At 37.4% G+C, this 14,525-nt stretch overlaps 1 non-coding gene across 1 annotated transcript; it reads left to right on the plus strand.

The window, feature by feature from the left end:
• Positions 1-3,537: 3,537 nt before the first annotated feature.
• LOC112725951 (small nucleolar RNA R71) lies at positions 3,538-3,644 on the plus strand. Its single transcript, XR_003165028.1, has one exon. It is a non-coding gene; the product is annotated as a small nucleolar RNA R71 (small nucleolar RNA).
• Positions 3,645-14,525: the final 10,881 nt, after the last annotated feature.

The following is a 14,525-nucleotide window of genomic DNA, read 5'->3' on the forward strand; positions in this document are numbered from 1 at the left end:
ATTCGCTTATTAGCTTACTTAACCCTATACATAAATCCTTACCTTTACCTTGGCCCCATTACAACCTTAATTAAGACCTCATGACTTTTTGGTATGACTATATTCTATAATTGTTCATTGGTTAGATGAAAAACAAAGCTGTAGAAATTAATAATAAAAAGAAAAATAGAGTAAATAAACCCAATAAACACTGAGTGACTAGAGAGTAAACACAAAATCAGTGAGGGTTCAATAACTCATCAACATATATCTGTGCTCAAAATTTACTAATTGTTTTGCAAGTTTGTACAATGTTTTCTTTCCCATCTCATTTGCTAAAAGTGCTTTATTATTTAAGGGTTGGCTATATATATATACACAACTCCTTGAGAATGTGAATTAACTTAGCTACATGTAAGCTTTATATATGAGTGGATGAACTAGAATTGCATGACTCATTAGGTAGATGCATTTAGCATAGGTTGCATTTCATAACATTCCATCACTTTAACCTTAACTATTTACCTTGGATTTAGCATGAGGACATGCTAGTGTTTAAGTGTGGGGAGGTTGATAAACCCATATTTCATGAGTTCTTTTGTGCTTAATTAGAGTGATTTATTCACCTCTTCACCTACTTATTCACATTAATTGCATAGTTTTACTTTCCCTTCCTCATTATGTCATATAATGAAAAACGTGTTTTCTAAGCTTTAAAAATTAATTATTTTAATTACCTTTATTTCCATTCAATGCCGTGATTAGTGTGTTGAGTAGTTTCAGATTTTCTAAAGGCAGAATGACTTAAAGGATGAAAAAGGAAACATACTAGAATGGAAGGAAGAAGCAAAACGGAGCTTTAAGGAAACTGGTATCCACGCGATCGCATGGATGACGCGATCGCGTGCCAAGCCCGAATCAGCAGCGACGCGGCCGCATGACTGACGCGACCGCGTGCCTCAAGCAGAATACACATGACGCGGTCGCATGCCTGACACGACCGCGTGGCAAGGAAAAGCTCCAAATGACGCGACCGCGTGACCCACGCGGATGCGTGACAGAGGCCATGCACCAGAAATTACAGAATACGCTCCCAGCAAATTCTGAAGCCCTTTTTGGCCCAGATCCAAGTACAGACAGCATAGACCAGAGGTTATAAAGTGTGGGAATGCACCCATTCAAAGAGAGCTCGCATATTTTCACCTTTCAATGATTTAGATTTAGTTGAGAGGGAGATCTTCTCTCTCTCTCTCTTTTAGGATTTAGGATTTCTTCTTGTTTTAAGAGTAACTCTGGATCCAGGTTTAATGTTCTTTTAGTATTACTTCTATTTATTTATTCCAACATTTGAATTGATTATTATTATAAATTGATCTAAGAATTATTCCATGTTACAGATTTCTAATTGAATTAATGATAATTGAGGTATTTTCAGTTTATGATTGTTCTCTTGATTTAAGTTGCCATTGCTTCCCATCTAAGGACACTTTTATTATTTCAGCAATTTACTTTTTCCCCTTTTGGTTTTGGTTAAGAATTCAGTAACTCAACAGTTATTAAACTCAACATAACTGATAATCGTTATCTTGCTAATTGAGCTGAACTTAAATAATTCCAACCTTTTCTTAGGAAATAATTAGGATTCAAAGGTCAATTTAATTGGTCCCTTAACTTTCCTTTGCCCTGGTAAAGGTTGACCAAGTGGAATTAAGATACAACTTTCATTATTGTTGAGAGAGATAACTAAGTTGGACTTCTAATTTCCCTTATCTTGCCAAAAGTTGTTTTACAGTTATTATTTATTTTTACTTGCCATTTAATTCACTCGTCATTTAAATTACTTGCTTCTCACCTTCTAAACCCCGATTACAACCTTTATAGCCAATAATAAGAACACACTTCCTCGCAGTTCCTTGAGAAGACGACCCGAGGTTTCAATACTCGGTTAACAATTTTTAAGGGGTTTGTTTCTTGTGACAACCAACACGTTTGTTCAAAGGGATTTCTGTCGGTTTAGAGACTATATCTACAACGCGACTGTTTTTATGACATTCTTTACTGGCAAAAATCCTAACGTCAGTAGTCCTCATTCAGTTGAAGGATCAACTCTCCTCTGTCCACATCAATCACAGCTTTTGCTGTAGCTATGAAGGGTCTTCCAAGGATGATGGATTAATCCTCATCATTCCCAGTGTCTAGGATTATGAAATCAGCAAGGATGTAAAGGCCTTCAACCTTTACTAACACGTCCTCTACTTGTCCATAAGCCTATTTTCTTGAGTTGTCTGCCATCTCCAATGAGATTCTGGCAGCTTGCACCTCAAAGATCCCAAGTTTCTCCATTACGAAGAGTGGCATTAAGTTTATGCCTGACCCCAGGTCACATAGAACCTTCTCAAAGGTCATGGTGCCTATGTTACAGGGAATTAAGAATTTACCAGGATCCTGTTTCTTTTGAGGTATTTCTGCCTATCCAATGCATTTAGTTCATTGGTGAGCAAGGGAGGTTCATCTTCCCAAGTCTCATTACCAAATAATTTGGCATTCAGCTTCATGATTGGACCAAGGTACTTAGCAACTTGTTCTACAGTAACGTCTTCATTCTCTTCAGACGAAGAATACTCATCAGAGCTCATGAAGGGCAAAAGGCAGTTCAATGGAATCTCTATGGTCTCTAGATGAGCCTCAGATTCCTTTGGTTCCTCAAAGGGAAACTCCTTATTGGTCACTGAACGTCCCAGGAGGTCATCCTCACTAGGATTCACATCTTTCTCCTCCCTTGTAGGTTCGGCCATGATGGTCAAATCAATGGCCTTGCACTCTCTCTTTGAATTTTCTTCTGTATTGCTTCGGAGAGTACTAGGGGGAGTTTCAGTGACCTTTTCACTCAGCTGGCCCACTTGTGTCTCCAAATTTCTAATGGATGACCTTGTTTCATTCTTGAAACTGAAAGTGACCTTAGATAGATCAGTGACTATATTTGCTAAGCTAGATGGATTCTGTACAGAATTCTCTGTCTGTTGCTGAGTGGGTGATGGAAAAGGCTTGTTATTGCTAAACCTATTTCCTCCACCATTATTAAAGCCTTGTTGAGGCTTTTGTTGATCCTTCCATGAGAAATTTGGATGATTTCTCCATGAGGGACTATAGGTATTCCCATAGGGTTCCCCCATGTAATTCACCTCTGCTATTGTAGGATTCTCAGGATCATAAGCTTCTTCTTCAGAAGATGCCTCTTGAGTACTGTTGGATGCAGCTTGCAATCCATTCAGACTCTGAGAAATCATATTAACTTACTGAGTCAATATTTTATTCTGAGCCAACATGGCATTCAGAGTATCAATTTCAAGAACTCCCTTCCTCTGAGGCGTCCCATTACTCACAGGATTCCTTTCAGAAGTGTACATGAACTGGTTATTTGCAACCATGTCAATGAGTTCTTGAGCTTCTGCAGGCATTTTCTTTAGGTGAATGGATCCACCTGCAGAATGGTCCAATGACATCTTTGAAAACTCAGACAGACCATCATAGAATATATCCAGGATGGCCCATTCTGAAAGCATGTCAGAAGGACACTTTTTGGTCAATTCCTTGTATCTCTCCCAAGCTTCATAGAGGGATTCACCTTCTTTTTGTCTGAAGGTTTAAACATCCACTCTAATCTTGCTAAGCTTTTGAGGAGGAAAGAACTTGGCTAAGAAAGCCGTGACCAGCTTATCCCAAGAGTTTAGGCTATCGTTAGGTTGATAGTCCAACTATATTCTAGCTCTGTCTCTTACAGCAAACGGGAAAAGCATAAGCCTGTAGACCTCGGAGTCAACCCCATTGGTCTTAACAGTATCACAGATCTGCAAGAACTCAGTTAAGAACTGAAAAGGATCCTCTGATGGAAGTCCATGAAACTTGCAATTCTGTTGCATCAGAGAAACTAGTTGAGGCTTTAGCTCAAAATTGTTTGCTCTAATGGCAGGGATTGAGATGCTTCTTCCATGTAAGTTGGAATTTGGTGCAGTAAAGTCACCAAGCATCTTCCTTGCATTGTTATTATTTTCGGCCATGTCTCTTTCTTTTTTGAAATTTTTAGTCAGATTTTCTCCAGAGAGTTGTACTTTAGCTTCTCTTAGCTTCCTCTTCAGAGTCCTTTCAGGTTTAGGATTAGCTTCAACAAGAATGTTCTTATCCTTGTTCCTGCTCAGATGAAAAAGAAGAGAACACAAAAGAAAATATGGAATCCTCTGTGTCACAGTATAGAGATTCCTTATGTAAGTATAAGAAGAGAAGAGTAGAAAAAGAAAAAGATAAGAATCCAAACACAGGGGAGAGGAGTGGGTTCGAATTTTTGAGTGAAAGAGGGGTGTTAGTAGATAAATAAATAAATAGAAGGGGATGAGAGATAAGAGAATTCAAAAATTAAATAAAATAAAATAAAAATATTTTTGTTTTTAATTTAAAATCAAAGTTAGAATTCGAAAATAAGAAGGAAAAATGAAACTAATTTAAATTGAAATTTAAAACAATTAGTTAATTAAAATTGAATTTTGAAAAAGAGGGAAGGGATTTTCGAAAATTAGAGAGAGAGAGTTAGTTAGGTAGTTTTGAAAAAGATAGGAATCAAACAAAAAGTTAAGTGGTTAATTGAAAAAGATTTGAAAATCAAATTTTGAAAAGATAAGAAGTTAGAAAAGATTTTGAAATTAATTTTGAAAAAGATGTGATTGAAATTTATTTTGAAAAAGATTTGAAAAATAAATTTAAAAAGATTTGATTTTGAAAATTAATATTGATTACTTGACTAATAAGAAACTAAAAAGATATGATTTCAAATTTAAAGATTGAACCTTTCTTACTAGGCAAGTAACAAACTTAAAATTTTTTTGAATCAATCACATTAATTGTTAGTAAAGATTTAGAAATTATGAAACAAAATAAGAAAAAAATTTTTGAGAATCAAATTGAAATTTTCGAAAATATAAAAGAAAAAGTGAAAAAGATTTGATTTTTGAAAAAGATTTGAAAAAGATAGAATTTTTAAATTGAAAATTTGATTTGTCTCATAAGAAACAACTAGATTTTAAAAATTTTTTAAAAAGTCAAGTCAAATATTCAAATTTTATGAGAAGAAAAGGGAAAGATATATTTTTTTGATTTTTGAATTTTTAATGATGGAAGAGAAAAACATGAAAAAGAGTCAATGCATAAAAGTTTTGGATCAAAACAAATGATGCATGCAAGAACACTATGAATGTTAAGATGAACGCCAAGAACACTTTGAATGTCAAAATGAACACCAAGAACTTATTTTTGAATCTTTTTAAGAAAAGAAAAACATGCAAGACACCAAACTTACAAATTTTCAAACTTTAGACACTAACAAATTGAAGATGCATATGAAAAACAAGAAAAGACACAAAACAAGAAAATATGAAGATCAAACAAGAAGACTTACCAAGAACAACTTGAAGATCATGAAGAATGCAATGCATGAATTTTCGAAAAAAGCAAGAAAGAGATAAACATGCGATTGACACCAAACTTATGACTTGACACTAGATTTAAGCAAGAAACATCAAATTATTTTTTTGATTTTTATGATTTTATTAAAAAATTTTTTTGGTAATTTTTTTTTCAAAAATTAATTTTGAAAAAGAAAATAAGGATTTCAAAATTTTTAATAGGAATTCCAGGAATCTTGCAATGTTAGTCTAAAGCTCCAGTCCAGGAATTAGACATGGCTCACTAGCCAGCCAAGCTTTCAGTGAAAGCTCTAGTCCAAAACACTAGACATGGCCAATGGCCAGCCAAGCTTTAGCAGATACAAATTAGACATACAACAGCTGATACTTCATTCAACTTGCTTCTGTGCTGATGAGTGGAAGCCTCGGTCCAAAAGAGTTAGACATGGCTTTACAGCCAGCCAGGCTTCAACATGTTTCATGAAACTCTAGAATTCCTTCTTAAAAATTCAGAGGAACATAGAATAATTTATATTTTTTTTGAAAATAAATAAAAGTAAAAAGCTTAAAAATAAAATAAAATTACCTAATCTGAGCAACAAGATGAACCGTCAGTTGTCCAAACTCGAACAATCCCCGGCAACGGCGCCAAAAACTTGGTGCACGAAATTGTGATCATCAATAATGGCGCCAAAGACTTGGTGCTCTCAAACGTGAATCACACTTTGTCACAACTTCGCACAACTAACCAGCAAGTGCACTGGGTCGTCCAAGTAATAAACCTTACGTGAGTAAGGGTCGATCCCACGGAGATTGTCGGCTTGAAGCAAGCTATGGTCACCTTGTAAATCTCAGTCAGGCAGATTCAAATGGTTTTAGAGATTTGATAAGTAAAAGATAAATAAAACGTAAAATAAAGATAGAGATACTTATGTAATTCATTGGAGAGAATTTCAGATAAGCGTATAGAGATGCTTTTGTTCCTCTTGAACCTCTGCTTTTCCTGCTGTCTTCATCCAATCCTTCATACTCCTTTCCATGGCAAGATGTATGTTGGGCATCACCATTGTCAATGGCTACATCCCGTCCTCTCAGTGAAAATGGTTCAATGCGCTATCACTGCATGGCTAATCATCTGTCGGTTCTCGATCATACTGGAATAGGATTCAGTGATTCTTTTGCGTCTGTCACTAGGCCCAGCACTTGCGAGTTTGAAGCTCGTCACAGCCATCCCTTCCCAGATCTTACTTGGAATACCACACAGAAGGTTTAGACTTTCCGGATCTCAAGAATGGCCGTCCATGGATTCTAACTTATACCACGAAGATTCTAATATCTCGGACTCGGTCCCCTGTATTAGATACATAAGAGATACTCATTCTATCTCATCTTCATGTAGAACGGAAGTGGTTGTCAGGCACGCGTTCATAGGTGAGAATAGTGATGAGCGTCACATAATCATCACATTCATCATGTTCTTGGGTGCGAATGAATATCTTAGAATAGGAATAAGCTTGAATTGAATAGAAAAACAATAGTACTTTGCATTAATTCATGAGGAACAGCAGAGCAACACACCTTAATCTATGGTGTGTAGAAACTCTACCGTTGAAAATACATAAGTGATGATGGTCCAGGCATGGCCGAATGGCCAGCCCCCATAAAGGTCTAAGATAGCATAAAACTGATCAAAGATGTCTAATACAATAGTAAAAGGTCCTATTTATATCAGACTAGTTACTAGGGTTTACAGAAATGAGTAATTGATGCAGAAATCCACTTCCGGGGCCCACTTGGTGTGTGCTTGGGCTGAGCATTGAGCTTTACACGTGTAGAGGCTTCTCTTGGAGTTGAACGCCAGTTTGTAACCTGTTTCTGGCATTTAACTCCACTTTGCAACCTGTTTCTGGCGTTTAACTCCAGAATAGGGCAGGAAGCTGGCGTTGAACGCCAGTTTGCGTCATCTAAACTCGAGCAAAATATGGACTATTATATATTGCTGGAAAGCCCTGGATGTCCACTTTCCAACGCAATTGAGAGGGTGCCATTTGGAGTTCTGTAGCTCCGGAAAATTCACTTTTCTTGTAGGGAGGTCAGAATCCAACAACATCTGCAGTCCTTCTTCAACCTTTAAATCTGATTTTTGCTCAAGTCCCTCAATTTCAGCCAGAAAATACCTGAAATCACAGAAAAATACACAAACTCATAGTAAAGTCCAGAAATGTGATTTTTATTTAAAAACTAACTAAATCATACTAAAAACTATGTAAAAACAATGCCAAAAAGCGTATAAATTATCCGCTCATCACCACTCTAGAACATGCCTATGATAGATGGTGCATGAAATTGTGATCTCAGGCAACGGCGCCAAAAAAAACTCAGGACGCACGTCTTAATAAATCGTTTTTCATTCACAACTTCGATACAACTAACCAGCAAGTGCACTGGGTCGTCCAAGTAATAAAACCTTACGTGAGTAAGGGTCGATCCCACGGAGATTGTTGGTATGAAGCAAGCTATGGTCTTCTTCACTGGGATTCACGTCCTCTCCTTCCCTTTCAAGTTCGGCCATGGTGATCAATTCAATGGCCTTGCACTCTCCTTTTGGATTCTCTTCTGTATTGCTTGGGAGAGTACTAGGAGGGATTTCAGTGATACTTTTACTCAGCTGGCCCACTTGTGCTTCCAAATTTCTAATGGAATACCTTGTTTCATTCATGAAACTCACAGTGGCCTTAGATAGATCAGAGACTAAGTTTGCTAAATTAGAGGTACTTTGTTCAGAGTTCTCTGTCTGTTGCTGAGTGGAAAAGGCTTGCTATTGCTAAACCTGTTTCTTCCACCATTATTAAAGCCTTGTTGAGGCTTTTGATCCTTCCATGAGAGATTTGGATGATTTCTCCATGATGGATTATAGGTGTTTCCATAAGGTTCACCTAAGTAATTCACCTCTGTTATTACAGGGTTCTCAGGATCATAAGCTTCTTCTTTAGAAGATGCCTCTTTAGTACTGTTGGATGAAGCTTGCATTCCATTCAGACTCTGAGAGATCATATTGACTTGCTGAGTCAATATTTTGTTCTGAGCCAATATGGCATTAAGAGTATCAATTTCAAGAACTCCCTTCTTCATAGGCGTCCCATTATTCACAGGATTCCTTTCAGAAGTGTACATGAACTGGTTATTTGCAACCATGTCAATGAGTTCTTGAGCTTCTGCAGGCGTTTTCTTTAGGTGAATGGATCCACCTGCAGAAGTATCCAATGACATCTTTGATAACTCAGACAGACCATCATAGAATATATCCAGGATGGTCCATTCTGAAAGCATGTTAGAAGGACACTTTTTGGTCAACTGTTTGTATCTTTCCCAAGCTTCATAGAGGGATTCACCTTCTTTTGTCTGAAGGTTTGAACATCCACTCTAAGCTTGCTCAGCTTTTGAGGAGGAAAGAACTTGGCTAAGAAAGCTGTGACCAGCTTATCCCAAGAGTTCAGGCTGTCTTTGGGTTGAGAGTCCAACCACACTCTAGCTCTTTCTCTTACAGCAAAAGGGAAAAGCATGAGCCTGTAGACTTCAGGATCTACTCCATTAGTCTTAACAGTATCACATATCTGCAAGAATTCAGTTAAGAACTGAAAAGGATCTTCAGATGGAAGTCCATGAAACTTGCAGTTCTGCTGCATCAGAGAAACTAGCTGAGGTTTCAGCTCAAAGTTGTTTGCTCCAATGGCAGGAATGGAGATGCTTCTTCCATGTAAATTGGAATTAGGTGCAGTAAAGTCACCAAGCATTCTCCTTGCATTATTGTTGTTAGGTTCGGCTGCCATCTCCTTTACTTGTTTGAAATTTTCAATAAGGTTGTCTCTGGATTATTGTAATTTAGCTTCTCTTAGTTTCCTCTTCAGAGTCCTTTCAGGTTCTGGATAAGCTTCAACAAGAATACCTTTTTCTCTGTCCCTGCTCATAAGAAAGAGAAGAGAAAAAGAAAAGAAGAGGAATCCTCTATGTCACAGTAAAGAGGTTCCTTATTGTTAGTCGAAGAAGAGAAGAAGAAGAAAAAATTCGAACACAGATAGAAGAGGGGGGTTCGAATTTGGTGAGTGATGTGAGGAAGAGATGTTAGTAGATGAATAAATAAATAGAATAAGATGAGAGAGGGAGAGGATTTTCGAAAATAATTTTTGAAAAAGAGTTAGTGATTTTCGAAAATAGTTTTTGAAAAAGGTTAGTAATTTTCGAAAATTAAAATTAAAAAATTAAAATAATTAATTAATTAAAAAGAGATTTTGAAAAAGAGGGAAGATGTTTTTGAAAATTAGAGAGAGAGAGAGTTAGTTAGGTGGTTTTGAAAAAGATAAGAAACAAACAAAAAGTTAGTTAGTTAGTTGAAACAAATTTTGAAAAGATAAGAAGTTAGGAAGTTAGAAAAGATATTTTGAAATCATATTTTTGAAAAAGATAAGATGAGAAGATATTTTTGAAAAGATATGATAAAAATTAGTTTTTTCGAAAAAAGATTTGATTTTTAAAATCACAATTAATGACTTGATTCACAAGAAATCACAAGATATGATTCTAGAACTTAAAGTTTGAATCTTTCTTACAAGTAAGTAACAAACTTGAAATTTTTGAATCAAAACATTAATTGTTATTATTATTTTCGAAAATTTGATACAAAAATAAGAAAAAGATTTTTGAAAAATATTTTTATAACTTTCGAAAATAACTAAGAAAAATGAAAAAGATTTGATTTTTGAAAAAGATTTTGAAAAAGATAAGATTTTTAAATTGAAAATTTGATTTGACTCATAAAAACAACTAGATTTTAAAAATTTTTTAAAAAGTCAAATCTAATTTTCGAAATTTTGAGAGAGAAAAAGGGAAAGATATTTTTTTGATTTTTGAATTTTTAATGAAGAGAGAGAAAAAAAACAAGAAAAATGATGCAATGCATGAAAGTTATGGATCAAAACAATGAATGCATGCAAGAATGCTATGAATGTCAAGATGAACACCAAGAACACTATGAAGATCATGATGAACATCAAGAACACATTTTTGAAAAATTTTTAATGCAAAGAAAACATGCAAGACACCAAACTTAGAATTCTTTAATGCTTAGACACTAAGAATTCAAGAATGCATATGAAAAACAAGAAAAGACACAAAACATGCAAATGCAAAGATCAAACAAGAAGACTTACCAAGAACAACTTGAAGATCATGAAGAACACTATGAATGCCTGATTTTTTTTGAAAAAATGCAAGATGCACATGAAATTGACACCAAACTTATAACATGACTCAAGACTCAAACAAGAACACAAAAATATTTTTGATTTTTATGATTTTCTAATTTTTTTTATTTTTTTTGAAAATTATTTGAAAAACAAAAATAAGGATTTCAAAATCTTTAATATGAATTCCAGGAATCTTGTGTTCTTTTAGTCTAAAGCTCCAATCAAAGGGTCAGACATGGTTTATTAGCCATTCAAGCTTTAGAATGGATTTACATCCATTGAGGTGATTAGTTGAAGACCAATCCCAAAGGAGTTTGGGTATGGCTTTTCAGCCAGATAGGATTCAACATGTTACCATGAAACTCTAGAATTCATTCTTGAAAGTTTTGAAGCCATAGAATAATTTTTTTTTTCGAAAACAAAGGAGAAAATTTTGAAAGATTTTTGAAAAATTTTTGAAAACAAAACAAAACGAAAATTACCTAATCTGAGCAACAAGATGAACCGTCAGTTGTCCAAACTCGAACAATCCCCGGCAACGGCGCCAAAAACTTGGTGCGCAGAAATTGTGATTACACTTTGATTATGTAAAATTCATTGCTCTTTCTTTTCCTGGCAATGGCGCCAAAAAAAACATGATGCCAATACCATGGTTCACAACTTCGCACAACTAACCAGCAAGTGCACTGGGTCATCCAAGTAATACCTTACATGAGTAAGGGTCGAATCCCACGGAGATTGTTGGTATGAAGCAAGCTATAGTCACCTTGTAAATCTCAGTCAGGCAGATATAAAATAGTAATGGGGTTTTCGAAAATAATACTAAAATAAGGATAGAAATACTTATGTAATTCATTGGTTAGAACCTCAGATAAGCGTATAGAGATGCTTTCGTTCCTCTGAACCTCTGCTTTCCTGCTATCTTCATCCAATCAATCTTATTCCTTTCTATGGCTGGCTTTATGTAAGGATGTCACCGGTGCCAATGGCTACTTTCGATCTCTCTCGGGAAAATGATCCAAATGCTCTGTCATAACACGGCTAATCGTCTGGAGGCATCACCTTTGTCGTTGGTTGCATCCTATTCCTCCCTGTGAAAATGGTCCGATGCGCTGTCACTGCATGGCTAATCATCTGGAGGTTCTCGATCATACTGGAATAGGATTTACTATCCTTTTGCGTCTGTCACTACGCCCAGCACTCGCGAGTTTTGAGTTCGTCACAGTCATTCAATCCCAGAGTCCTACTCGGAATACCACGAACAAGGTTTAGACTTTCCGGACTCTCATGAATGCCGCCATCAATCTAGCTTATACCACGAAGATCCCAACATCTCGGACTCGGTCCCCTGTATTAGTAATCTAAGAGATACTCATTCAATCGAAGGTAGAACGGGAGTGGTTGTCAGGCACGTGTTCATAGGGAATGATGATGATTGTCACGTTCATCACATTCAGGTTGAAGTGCGAATGAATATCTTAGAAGTGGAATAAGTTGAATTGAATAGAAAACAGTAGTACTTTGCATTAATCTTTGAGGAACAGTAGAGCTCCACACCTTAATCTATGGAGTGTAGAAACTCTACCATTGAAAATACATAAGTGAATAGAGGGTAATCATGGCCGAGTGGCCAGCCTCCCATGGAGATCTAGAGATCTAAAAATGATCAAAAGATGTCTAATACAATAGTAAAAGGTCCTATTTATAATAAACTAGCTACTAGGGTTTACAGAAGTAAGTAATTGATGCATAAATCCACTTCCGGGGCCCACTTGGTGTGTGATTGGGCTGAGCTTGAAGTCTACACGTGGAGAGGTCATTCTTGGAGTTGAACGTCAGCTTTTGTGCCAGTTTGGGCGTTGAACTCCACTTTGCAGCTTGTTTCTGGCGCTGGACGCCGGAATTGGGCAGAGAGCTGATGTTGAACGCCAGTTTGCGTCGTCTAAACCTGTTCAAAGTATGGACTATTATACATTGCTGGAAAGCCCTGGATGTCTACTTTCCAACTCAATTGGAATCGCGCCATTTCGAGTTTTGTAGCTCCAGAAAATCCACTTTGAGTGCAGGGAGGTCAGAATCCAACAGCATCAGCAGTCCTTCTTCAACCTCTGAATCTGATTTTTGCTCAAGTCCCTCAATTTCAGCCAGAAAATACCTGAAATCACAGAAAAACACACAAACTCATAGTAAAGTCCAGAAATGTGAATTTAACATAGAAACTAATGAAAACATCCCTAAAAGTAACTAGATTCTACTAAAAACATACTAAAAACAATACCAAAAAGCGTATAAATTATCCGCTCATCAGAGACTAACATGATTAATGAAGAAGAATGGGATAATTCATAGGGTTGCGATAGCATACCATCCTCAGACCAATGGGCAAGCCGAGGTATCAAACAGAGAGATAAAGCATATCTTGCAGAAGATAGTCAAACCTCATCGAAAAGACTGGAGCACCAGGCTACAAGATGCACTCTGGGCATACAGAACAGCATACAAAACACCCATTGGGATGAGTCCTTTCTGCTTAGTTTATGGAAAATCTTGCCATCTCCTAGTTGAAGTAGAACATAGAGCCTTTTGGGCAGTCAAGGAGTGCAATATGGGAATTGAGAAAGCCGGAGTTGAAAGGAAGTTGCAACTGCAAGAACTGGAGAGCCTTCGCCTAGAAGCTTATGAGAACTCAAGAATATACAAGGAAAAGATGAAGGCTATACATGATCAGCATATCAAGAAAAAAGAGTTCCAACCTGAGGAATTAGTCCTCCTTTACAAATCTCGACTGAGGCTCTTGCCAGGTAAGTTGAGATCAAGATGGGAAGGTCCATATAGAGTAGAGAAGGCCAAACCGTACGGAGTTTATCACCTAAGTCATCCTTCAAGATCTGAACTTATCAAAGTTAATGGACAACGCCTGAAGCTATACCATGGTGAGAAGATGCAGAAAAACAAGGAGCTTGAGATCTTCCTCTTGGAAGATCCCCACATAGCAGAAGATTGAGCTAGTGGAGCGTCCAACTTACGGACGTTAAAGCAAAGTGCTAGGTGGGAGACAACCCACCATGGTATGATCGTTCTTTTCTTTATTTTTAGTTTTTCATATTCAATAACTCTTCTGCATATTAAAAAAAAAAAAAAGCCACGCGACGCGACCGCATCAGCGACGCGTCCGCGTCGCAAGGAGAGGTGAGAAAAATAAAAACGAATAGAGACTCACGCTGGAGGGTGGCTGGAGGCGTGCCAGTAGCACAATTCGACCCATCCGCGTCGCCAATGCGTCCGCGTCGTATGGGCATAATGGCCTCCCACGCGACCGCGTGGCCCACGCGGCCGCGTGCCCTGATTTTCAACGTAAAAAGTGTGCACAACAGATTATTGTGCGAGAGTGGTGCTGGATTGGTGCTGAACGCACAATTCTACCCACACGGACGCATGGCCCACGCGTCCGCGTCGTTCCCTTCTGAAGCCCACTCACGCAATCGTATGCTCCACGCGATCGCGTCACCCCAAATTTGGCAAATATATCAATTCGAACAGAGAGTTGTGCAGGCGCGAGGCTGCACTCGCGCCAGAAGCACAACATGGGTCACGCGACCGCATGACCGACGCGACCGCATCACCTGAATGGATCGCAATCGCACGAACGCGTGCTCCATGCGGCCGCGTCGCTTGCGTCGCACAGTTCAACCTTAATTGCCAAAATATCTTATCTTTTTCCTCTCCAAATCCTAATTTTTCTTTTCCCTCCTTATTTCTTCCTTCTCCCTTCTTCCTTCTATCTCCCCTTTCTCTCCCTCTCTCTTTCTCCTCCATTAACAAGGTTTTATTATCTTCTTCCCTCCTTCCT

Source organism: Arachis hypogaea, chromosome 11, assembly GCF_003086295.3.
Source record: "Arachis hypogaea cultivar Tifrunner chromosome 11, arahy.Tifrunner.gnm2.J5K5, whole genome shotgun sequence".
Taxonomy (NCBI): domain Eukaryota; kingdom Viridiplantae; phylum Streptophyta; class Magnoliopsida; order Fabales; family Fabaceae; genus Arachis; species Arachis hypogaea.